The following is an 11,524-nucleotide window of genomic DNA, read 5'->3' on the forward strand; positions in this document are numbered from 1 at the left end:
TACATTAGTGTTTTAATATAGCCACTGACATAAGAGAGGAACAGATAATACCAGAGCTGAGATTAACGACCCACAGAATGTAAGATGGGGAAGGTAGAGGAAATGATAACTGATGGAGGCAAGGGCAGAACTACATTGAGCTTTGAAGGAGAATTCACAGTCTTTGAGCCTGATGTGTAAAGTGACATGGTCGGAATAGCAGGATAAGATGATGATTTTAGCTTTGAGTAGACTGAAAAAGGGAGGCCATAAAGGAGGAAGTTGCTACAGTCAAGATGAGAGAATTGAGCCATGAACCAGAGTGGTAGCAGTAGATATTGAAGGAAAGGGCTTGACAGTCTTTAGCATCATTATGACATGATTAGTTTCCCAGTGGCCACAGGTTCCAGAGGCTCAAATAAGAATGCTGTAATATGAAGGACAAATAGATATGACTGAGAAAATGACTGTCTGTGCTTATTCCAGTTTATCTTCCTAGATAATCTATATGGAGAAAAATACAGGCAACACCTGAAGAACTTTTTCTGCTCAATATAAAATTTAAGTTGGTTTCCATTCTGAAGAATAGTCAAAGCTACAAACAATCACAATGAAACCAGCTGTTGAATGGCTATATTGCCTATTTCACAGAGTTGATTGGAAAAATCTCAGAGCCTCTTTCTGGACACCTGTTGAGAAGAGTAATTTTAGCCTGCGTGCCCATTTTAAAATGGAAAAAGAAGGCAGAAGAATGTATAATCGTGATTTTATTTTGGATGGAGGTTTTCAGCAAACTATTTGAAAGTCACTTCATTTGATCAAGTTTTGGGGCTAATAAGACTAACCCTCCTCTTCCCCCCCCCCAAAAAAGGTTTATGGAGGAAAATTAAAATTACAATATAAAATGACATTACATTATTTTTGCCCCGAGACAGTAGTTATCCATAAAATGAGAGGAGAATCTGCTATTTCTTCTCAGCACTTTTAGTGAATTATCTACCACTGTATTCAGGAAGAAAATGACCAGATTTATTCTACTCTAATATCAATGAATATTAGAAAACAAACTTTAAACAATTAATATTTTCTACCCTATAGTTTTCTCTAGAAAAAAAAACTTGCTCAAGAAATATCTATGCTCTCACAAACTCTGAGTTTCCACTGTGAGCCTGAAAGAGGTCACAATAGAGTTGAAATAATTGTTATTATTAACTTATGGCTCACTAATTACCACTACATGCAAAAGAGTTTATTTCGAAGCAAGCAATGTGCCCCTTTTTAGGAAACAATCTGGTAAAAATGTAAAACATGGTGTCTTTTCAGAATTCTTTCCTGGCCTCAGCACTTCATCTTTTCCACTGTTTCACTGGCAGTTATATCCCTTGGCACTGCCAAATCAGAATTGATTTAGTGTATTGTTAGTTTTATCCAATTTGTAAACATTTCACAGCTGAACTATGGTACTGATGTAATGTATCTAGTATGCCGGGATGCATCTAAAATCCATTTTGATAAAGTAAGAAACTCTACACTTCCTGCAAGAGTCTATACCCTGAGTGTCAAACAAGGTAGAGGACACAGTCAACTCATATCTATTGAAAGAATCCCAGACTACAATCTCTTATCAGTGCTAATGGGATTTTTATTATTCCCCTAGTAATCTTTGCCTTCAGCCCTTAATAGGTATGGTACGTGGAATAGCTTTTGTAGTGAGCACATATTCCTTATCCATAAATGATAAAATTGTATAAAGAAAGCTGCTTTAGAAGAAAATATGGGTTAGTTTTTATTATTCCTTCATTTGACCGAGCTGCTTTTGTCAGTTCTGACATAGACTAATCACTATAAACAATTCCTGCTTAAATTACTTCGCAGTTCATGAAGCTGAAGAATACATGTTTTGAATAGATTCTCTTGAGCTGTTAGGGGAAAAGGTTTAAGTACTGACTGTCTTTTTTTTTTTTTTTTTTTTTTTTTTAAGAAACAAACAAACAGTTAGTGGAATGCAAAAAATTACACAGTTTAAGAACACTCGGGTACTAAAATCATAAGGGCTTTTTAAGAAGGCTCTGATCTGCAACTATCCAAGCAGCAATCTGATATTATACATATCGAAGTAGAAGCAGAAGCACTTAGAACTGTTGTCACAAGAGTAGAACAAAATGTACCAGGTGATACTAGTGTCCTTAGAGTTATGGAAAAAAACAGAAGAGTAGAAAGCAATAGCTCACAAGAACATACATAATTCAGCCACTGTATGGCTATTTCCTCTGGCTTACTACACAGGCTGTTGTTAGTTTTTATAGCAGTTAAATCTCTGGCTGCTAAGGGACAATAACCACTTTATTATTAAATCTTGGTGTGTCTTCTAACAGAATGAGTTTACAAAAACAAATTTTGAGAGTCTCAATCCATATTCCTTTTTCATGTGATTACTAGCTAGCGTCACTAGTCTTGTTTCAATCAAGTTTCAGAAAATGGTCTGAACAACAGTTTGATTCTCTGCTAAAACAGAAAAAAAAAGACATGCTCAACTTCTTATTTTAGCTTTTCTTTACTGAATTTTTCAAATTAGTAGAAGACTAATCACAGAAGGAAAAAAGACAAGCAACTTTCACAGGAGAAAATATAAATCACATCTTACAAAGATAATGTATTGGAGTAGTTAGTTCATTCTTACCTGACAGCAGTAGGAACCTGGGAATGTATTCTACAATGTCAGTTTGTTCTTGGTAGATCACAGCAACTTGCTCCACACTACCCAGGCAGATTTAAGACCTAGAAAAGTATCCAGTGCAGAAGCATCCACAGAGATAAGCTTTTTCCACTCTTCTAGGTCTACCAGCAGCTGAAGTAATGCAGAAAATAGGGTAGAGAGCAGAAGAGGAATGTAGTTTCTCCTCACAGAAATCCTAGTCAGGAGAAATAGGAGGTATGCTCTGTCTGTCTCACACCCAGACTTTTGTTTAAAAAGTTTTTCAACTGTTGCTAGGTGGTGTTAGGCTTTGGCAGTTTAGTTCTGAGATTGTATTTCCCCTCTTCTGCTCTCTTCACACACTGTTACAGCAATGACTTTGTTGAGCTCAGCTCGCTTGTTCTATATTTAACCAGTGTTCTCAGCAAGTCAAGCCTGTCAACAGCTGAGAAGTTTGAAGCAGGCTTTACTGAGTTCCTCAGCTGCTGAGTTACCAGTGGATGTAGAACTGCATCTCCTGACAACTACATTAATGAAAAGTTGTAGAGAAACTGTCAAAATCAAATCTTCCAGTGACTTCACTGGAGTAATTACTATTTTAAGCAATACATAGACGTTCTGTATTTGGGAATATATTTTCGAATGTTAGAAAGATACTTGTGTTGATACTCGTATTAACATCAACTCAATTTACACAGTAAGGAGTTTAATAAAACCTAGGATGTTTGTAATTTGAAAGGTATTCCCAGCCCTTGCAAAAAATAAATAAATCACACATTGGGAAAACATTTAAAAATATGTTTATTCTGAGTAAATGAGTAAACCATTTTCTGTTTGCACAGTTCAAATGTATCAAGCTGGCATGGAGATATAATGAAAGGCTTAGCTAGAAAGTGTTCAGAGTAACTTTTATTATGAATAAGACAGTATCAACTGTCTTCTTCCACTTGGACATTGCTGTTGTGATCCATCCCTTCATAACCTCCACATTTGAGTATGTCAGCTCTCACTAGGAATGAAGGTGAAAGACAGAAAAACTCCAATTTGTGCAACACACAACAGGCAAGAAAGAATCAGGAACACATCACACTAGTACTCTGCCCACTACACTGTCTCCACATTTGCTTCTGGATCTAAATCATTGTCCTAGTTCTTAAAGTCTCTTAACAATTTGAAGCCTGACAACTTTAGAGACTGCCTCTTTATCTACAAACTACACTATCCAGGGAAGGGAAGCTGCAGTTGACGGAGTCCAGAGCAATGCATAGTTCTCCAGTGCTGGAGTGACATTCTTTGCAAATGGCCCCTGGCAGTAAAACTCTTAACCACAGGAGTTCAGTGTGAGCCCAGCCTGTTTTTAGAACACATTCATCTCTTCCCAAAAGTCTTTCCCCAGTAACCTTCCCTGGCATCTTTCCTTGTGGTCTGAGAAGGGAGAGAGAAGGAACAAAGAATAGAGTGGAGAATAAAGGAGAAAGACACCCTGGGAAAAATACTGATTAATTTATCATTAATTTGTTTATGGCAGTACCTCTTATGTGCTAATCACTTTCCAGAAAAGTTAGGCAAAAGAAAGGAATAGTTCCAGCTCATGATCTAAGGAGTCAGATGGACAAGTAGACAAGACTGAGGGGTGACATGATAACAGTCATCAAGTATGTAAAAGATTATTATAAAAAGGAGTTCTTCTTAACCCCTGAGGACAGGGCAAAAAATAAGGGGCTTAAATTGTAGCAAGGAAGATTGAGGTTAAACATTAGGAAAAACTTAACTCTACAGATAGTTAAACACTGGAACAAATTACCTAGGAAGGTTTTGGAATGTCCATCATTGGAGGTTTTTAAGAACAGGTTCAACAAATACTTGTCAGGGATGGTCTAGATAATGCTTGTGTCATCTAATCCACTCCCCTGCACCAAAGCAGAACTATGTAGGTCCCTTCCAGTCCTGCATCTGTGATTCTATGATTATTACCCTTAGCTTGTGTTCTTGGTGCTTAGACCTCGTATTGATGGATTATAAATACTCTCTATGCTTAATGTGTCAAGTAGACTCTATTTTGGTGACCTAGTAGAGCTAATACTTTCTCATTGCATATTTAAATATTTGGTTTGGGTAGAGGAATAAGAATACTAGAATATAGCCAAGAATTTTTATAAACACAGAGATCACTGGAATCACTGGTGGAATTAATCTAAGTATTAGAAGACACAGAAGTCAGGAAATTGAGTTCTATTCAAAGCCCAGTGTCATGTAGTCACTCTTTGAACTTTGACAAGTCAATACAGCAACATTTTAAAAGAAGCCTCAAATTTTGAGTGCCTCAGAGTTAAAATTGAGTTACCTAAAATTAACAGCCACTTTTTAAAAGATTTTGGCTTTAACTTCCCTGTTAATGGATACACTACTGCCAATATTGCATTAACTACAATAAAGTTCAAGAAAATACACGAACACTGAATTCTTAAGAAAATTCAACTTTCACTCACCCCATCCACTTTAGAAGGTGCTACAATATGGGAGACTAAATACAATCACCCAGGCCAGTGCTTTTGCAACCTGTGATGACAATCTTCTGATGAAGTAAATCTACTCAGCCTTGTGCAACTGCAACCTCAGCTGCCAGAAATGCACCATAAAGTAGTGTGTGATTCCTGTAGGGCTTACTATGAAGCCCTACAGGAATTTGTGCCTCATTTCACTCATGGAAATTTAAACAAAGGAGTCTGAAACAAACATGAAGATGGGTTGCAAATGAATGATTATGGTATAGGTTCATAATATGAAAAAAAGAAAAGCTGAGCACCTCCTACCTAAGTACACTGGGGTATAAAGGAAGTATTTGTTTGCATTTGTGGAGTTATCAGACCCACAACCACATGAAAAGTTTGACCATATGGAAGCTGTTTTGTGTTTATTTCCAATTACTTATTTTATGGGGAAAATGGATAGAGAGAACAACAGCAAAACAAGCTACCAAAGGTAATAGTGAAAGTGACCTCCTGGCTGATCTACTAGCCCCACACCAACTGGAGGTAATAATATCTCCTAAACTAGCAGCACCGCCACTTTCTAAGAGAGCTTTCTTCTTGGGAAAACAGGAAACAGAAAGGGATAAGCACTGCTGCTACAAAGCTTGCAATGGCAGTTAAAGACATGGCAATTATTGCAATAGCAACACTAGAGGCAGAGGCCCATGCTGCATCAACAAAACCTGCTGCACCATTATCTTCTCCACCCACTGACCATGCCTTTTATTCAAATCTAATTTGTTGGGAGTCCACTATTAGCTCTCTGCCTCCTACTTAGCAGCACCCATTAAGGTAACTATGGGCCAGATTCTACCATTCATACTCATGTCAAGTAGTACTTTGCTTTGAGAGTATCTTGATTGATTTTGATGGGACTATTTGTGAAGTTGTGTACTACTCAGTGTGAAGAAAGGGTGGCAAAATGTGGCCCTACAGAAATCAAGAAAATCATCATAATCAATCACCATCTTTGAATGTAATGTTAGCTGCAGACATATAGGGATGATCATCATCAAACATGCAGAGTCTACTAAGGACCATTGTGCCAGCCAGAGGGGACCACAGTTGATAGTTTCTCACCAGGCCTTGTGTAGTGAAGTTCCCACATCTGGCTCAATCTTGAGATGCCACAAATCTCTGGGGTGGCCATACAAGTAGTGCCAGGTAGGGTCAGGGTATGTACCCCTTCGTATGTCGAGGGAGAGTTTGAGATCATGGTGTGCTGGCATCTTTTTGTCCATCCTGGTGATGTGGCCGAAGAGCATGCAACGCCACTTTTGAATAAAATGAGCAATTGAAGGAAGGCCAGATCTTTCTGAGATTGTACATTTGCACAAAGTCAAACCACTTAATGCTCTGGATTTAGCACTGACAGTGCATATGGAATACCTTGATATAGAGGGATGACTTGCACAAATTTTGCACGTCACGGTCTTTTGCAATTTCTGCCAAGATCTTGGGACATTTGATATTACCTATAATGATTATCTGTGGAACGGAGGTTTGTAGTCCTTCTCAGTAACCTAAAAATATCACTAGCAATGAAAGCCTGAAATGACTGCAGGTAACCGCACTGGTTAGTGGCAAAAAGCATTAATGGCCTCACCTTATCTTTCACTATCCTAGTTATTACATATCATCAATACAATGCTATACTTTGCCACAAAGGGTCAAACCCATAAAGAAATGGCAATAGGGTTACAAAAGCACAAGCTGAAGGCAAAATGATGTGTCCAGTTCTGGTATCCATGCTTCAAAAACGATGCTGAAACATTGGAAAGTGTTCAACAAGAGCTACAAGAATAACTTGAGCTCTAGAAAACATTCCTTATAGTAAAAGCCTTAACTTTCTCGGAGATTGAGCTTTATAAGAAGTTGGTCACCGTCTACAAATACCTACAGGAAGATATTTCTGATAGTATAGGGCTCTTTAATCAATCAGACAGCCATAATTAATGCAATATTTGGAAACTAGACAAATTCAGACTAGAAATAAGATACACATTTTTAGTAGTGAAAGTAATTAACTATTGGAACAACTTACTTAGGAACATAGTGGAATCTCATCACTTGAAGTCTTTAAGTCAAGACTGAATGTCTTTCTGAAACATAAGCTCCAGCTCAGTGCTTCTTAACTGGTGGGTTTTGACTCCTAATGCGGCCCATGAAAGGCAAATGGGGTGGCTGTAAAGTGTTGATAATTTCATAATTAAAGCAAAAAAATTGCACTCCCTCACTTCCCACTCACTCGGCTCCTTCATGGTTAAGTATTATCTGTCATCCACTTGATACACAGATATAATGTGAGTGTGTATGTGTATCAGTATTAGCATTGATAAATTGTTTAACTTTTACTTTAACAGTAAATGTAAAGGGATCATGAATTTTTTTTTTATTTCAAATAAGGGGTTATCAACCTGAAAAGACTGAAAAACACTGCTATAGCTCAAACAAGTTATGGGCTTGATGCAGAAATTACTAGGTGAATTCCTAAGGCTTGTTTTAAGCAGGAGGTCAAGCTAGATAGTAAAAATGGTCTCTTATGGCCTTAAAAATATTTATGAATCTATGTAATGTTCTTTTAGAAGGCAGAATATAGAATAGAGATTTTATTATCACCTTATCTGCCCATCACTTTGGTATCTGAGCAGATCTTATTTCCTGCAGCAATGAGGGTTCCTAGCATGTAACCTTTATTTCTTATTGCTGTTTAAATATTTGGCTCTTTTGCATATGTATAGCTTTATTTCCCTGTGTGTCTTGTGGGAATCCCATTAATGACACTATGGTATTAGTAAACATTTACTTTAGTGCTGTGATTTACAGAAGGGTGAGAAGAGTGCAACATTTTGTTCCTTCTGCAAGTTAGTCAAACTAAAATTGAGATCTAGTACTTTGTGGTCCTCAATTTTTATGACTGTGAGCAACAGGACTCATGGAATAAAAAGCATGTTGTTATTTTAGGTTCTGCTACTGCCTTTGGCTCTCTCTTGGCTTCTTTATATTCCTGGCTTATAAGAAGCTAGAAGAAGTTGGGCTTTGGTCATGTTTGGATTAGTGTTGTCTTGGCTCTTGCCTGTCAATTCCGTATTTTGAGAGGGTAGATATCTTTTTTAATTTTGGGGGGTACTGTTATTACCTCATAAATGCTGATATTGCTTTCTAGGTACTGGATCTGCCATATTCCCAGCCCACCCAGAAACATGCTTTCCCAGTATCAAAAAATGAAACACATCTTTACCTTTTAGCTCACAGAAATAATTTAGTTGCCTAATCTATTATCCTGCCAAATTCATGGAAGTCAATACAATTGTGTAAGACTTCACAATGCAAAGATTTTTCCTAAATTATGTGAATTATTGTGTAGGAAACAAAGTGAAAAAATACACATCATCAATTCTACTAACAGTGTTCGTATTTTTGTTTTTCTGTACATTTGCTCTCCTTAGTCTGATAAAATATGTGCCTTTTAATCTAAGTTACCAATAGTATATATGTGAACTACATGCAGGGATTCAGTCACTCAGGTGCCTTATCAAAAATAAACTTCCTGATGCTCCTAAGTAATAAATCCAAACTTCTGATAACAGGAACATTGAGTGCAATTTTATGGTCCTTGTGGTACCTTTTTTTGGATACTTTAAGCAATGAGTTTTAAATAGTCAATCTTCCATTTCCTTCTTTCACAGACTATCCTGAGCCAAAGCTATTTTGGATTGTTGTGTTACTTAAGTGAAAGATATGTTGTAAGGCTCTGTCATTTCAGTTATTCAAACTAGTATTTTACCTTAGATATTTTAGCATTTAGCCAACAAAAATATAGCATTTAGAAGGACCTCTCCAGATAAAATTAAATAAACCAAAGATGGCCAGGAACACATACAAAGGCATGTAAGTTGGTCAAAAATATAAATTATATAGATTCATAGCTTTTAAGTTCCTCTGGCACAATGGAACTCTCAACATAACAGTAAAGCTCATCTGAGTGGGAAACAGACCTTTCTACAGGACTCCCTAATTAAAAAAGTTACTACCTGCTCTGTAACTGTTCCTCTTCAAGATGTGCTGCACATGTCCATTCCACTTCAGGTGTGCATGCATCAAATGTGTGAATGTTGGAGACTTTTCCCTTAGTGGTACCCACTGGGGCAATGTGTGCACCCCCCACTGCTTCGTGCTGCTGTGCCATAGTATAAAGGACAAAGCCACCCTGACAACCTTCAGTTCATTTTTACTGGATAGACTCCAATATCATAGAATCCAGGACTGCCCCTGTCAACTCTTTTCTTTGAACAGAGAAGACTGACTTTTCCTCATTGATCAGAAGCCTCATCACCCGAGGATGGACTGGATCTTGGTCATGCTGAATTCTACCTGGCTCTTGGACCAACCTCTCACCAGCAAGTTATACAGGTATGGAAACACTTGAACTCCTGTTTTCTTTAGGAACACAACCACCATTGCCATGCATTTTGTAAATACTTTCAGAGTCATGAATAGGCCAAAAACAAAGGACTGTAAACGGACAGAGTTAGGGTCAACCAATCCCACTGAGGAATCTCCTATGGATTTGATATATTGCCACATGGAAATGTGTGTCCCTCAAGTCAAGGACAGCTATAAGCTGGACCCAGAAGGGGATAATGGATGCTGGAGTGGCCATATATATTTGTTTAGCTTTCACAGGTCTCATCTGGGTCTGAGACCTCTTTTTGCCTTTGGAATTAGGAAGTGGTGTGAATAAAACCCTATCCTTCTATGTAAAGGAGGAACCTCCTCCATGGCTCCCAACCAGAGGAGAGACTGGACCTCTTACAGGAGAATCTCCTCATGGGTGTGGTCCCTGAAGAGGGACTGGGAAGGACAGAAATACACTGAAGGCTGTATCCCAATTCCATCAGGCTTAGGACCCATTGGTATGTACTAATATTGGTCCAAACACTTAGGAAGTGGGATAGAAACAGGGATAAGAGAAGCTGGCATAGGACAAACTGCTAAGCAGTCCTTGACAAGGCAGTCAAACATACCGCTTGGCATTCCCAGACTGTTTGGATGGGCTTGCTGCTGACAGAAAGTTAGGTGGTGATCTCCTCCTATGACTCTTCCCTTTCCTCCTCGACTGGACAGATTGCTAAGGCATAAAGGGCTGGTAACAGTGGAATGATGAAAGGTGAAATTGCTTCTGCTGTGGGCACTAGTACCATCACCCGATCCCCTGGTTGGAACCGTTGAAGCTTCGCTTGGTGATTATAATGGGTTCATTGGTTCTCCTGTGCTCTCTCCAAGTGTTCCTGTACAATAGGCATAACTCGGGCTATCCGATCTCTCATCTGCAGTATATGCTCAACTATGTTTCTTCCGGGATTTGGCTCCTCTGGCTATCTCCAATATGCCCTGAGGCATATTGTAGTTCGAATGGAGGGAAACCCTTGGAGGCTTGTGGAACCTCCCGGATGGCAAACATGAGGTAAGGCACTAGAGTATCCCAATCTTTCCCATCCTGGCTCACCACTTTCCTGATCATGGCCTTGAGGGTCCTATTGAACCTTTCCACAAGGCCATCTGTTTGTGGGTGGTATACAGAGGTCCGTAGGGCTTGTACATGGAGCAATGAACAGAGATCTTTCATCAACTTGGACATGAAAGGTGTCCATTGATCAGTCAATATCTCCTTGGGTAGCCCAACCCAGGCAAAGATCTGTACTAGCTCCTTAGCTATTATCTTGGAAGCTGTGTTGCGCAGGGGAACAGCTTCCGGGTACCGGGTTGCATAGTCCAGTACAACAAGCGCATGTTGGTGGCCCCGAGCTGTCTTCTCTAGGGGCCCTACCAGATCCATGGCTATCCGTTCAAAAGGAATCTCTATTATTGGAAGAGGTATCAAAGGAGCCTGCAAGTGCGGGCAAGGGCTATGTCACAGACACTCCAGACAAGAGGTGCAGTATCGCCAGACATCTTCATGTACTCCAGGCCAGAAGAACTTCCGCAGGATCCGTGCCTGGGTTTTCTCTACCCCTAGGTGTCCTCCAAACAGATGACTGTGGGCGAGACTCAATATGGCTTTTTGACGTTTTCGTGGCACCAGAAGTTGTTGTATCTCTTGCTCCTGCATTTGCACCATGCAGTACAGGAGCTCTTTCTTCACTATAAAGAAAGGTCCGGGACCCTGGACCTTCCCATCCACAGGTATCCCATCAATCTCAGCCACCTCTTTCCTGGCGTTATTATATCTGGAATCCTCCACCCCGGTCCCGCACAAAACTCTCTCTCCCGGGACTAACCTGCCCAAGCTCCCAGGAGCCAGCTTCTGCTTCTTCCA

At 39.3% G+C, this 11,524-nt stretch overlaps 1 protein-coding gene across 1 annotated transcript in view; it reads right to left on the bottom strand.

The window, feature by feature from the left end:
• Positions 1–3,059, bottom strand: part of FILIP1 (filamin A interacting protein 1) — a 158,871-nt gene extending 155,812 nt beyond the window's left edge. The window contains 1 exon segment of the mRNA XM_043510526.1: positions 2,658–3,059. The gene's annotated coding sequence lies outside the window, so the exon portion shown is untranslated.
• Positions 3,060–11,524: the final 8,465 nt, after the last annotated feature.

Source organism: Dermochelys coriacea, chromosome 3 (genome assembly GCF_009764565.3).
Source record: "Dermochelys coriacea isolate rDerCor1 chromosome 3, rDerCor1.pri.v4, whole genome shotgun sequence".
NCBI lineage: Eukaryota > Metazoa > Chordata > Testudines > Dermochelyidae > Dermochelys > Dermochelys coriacea.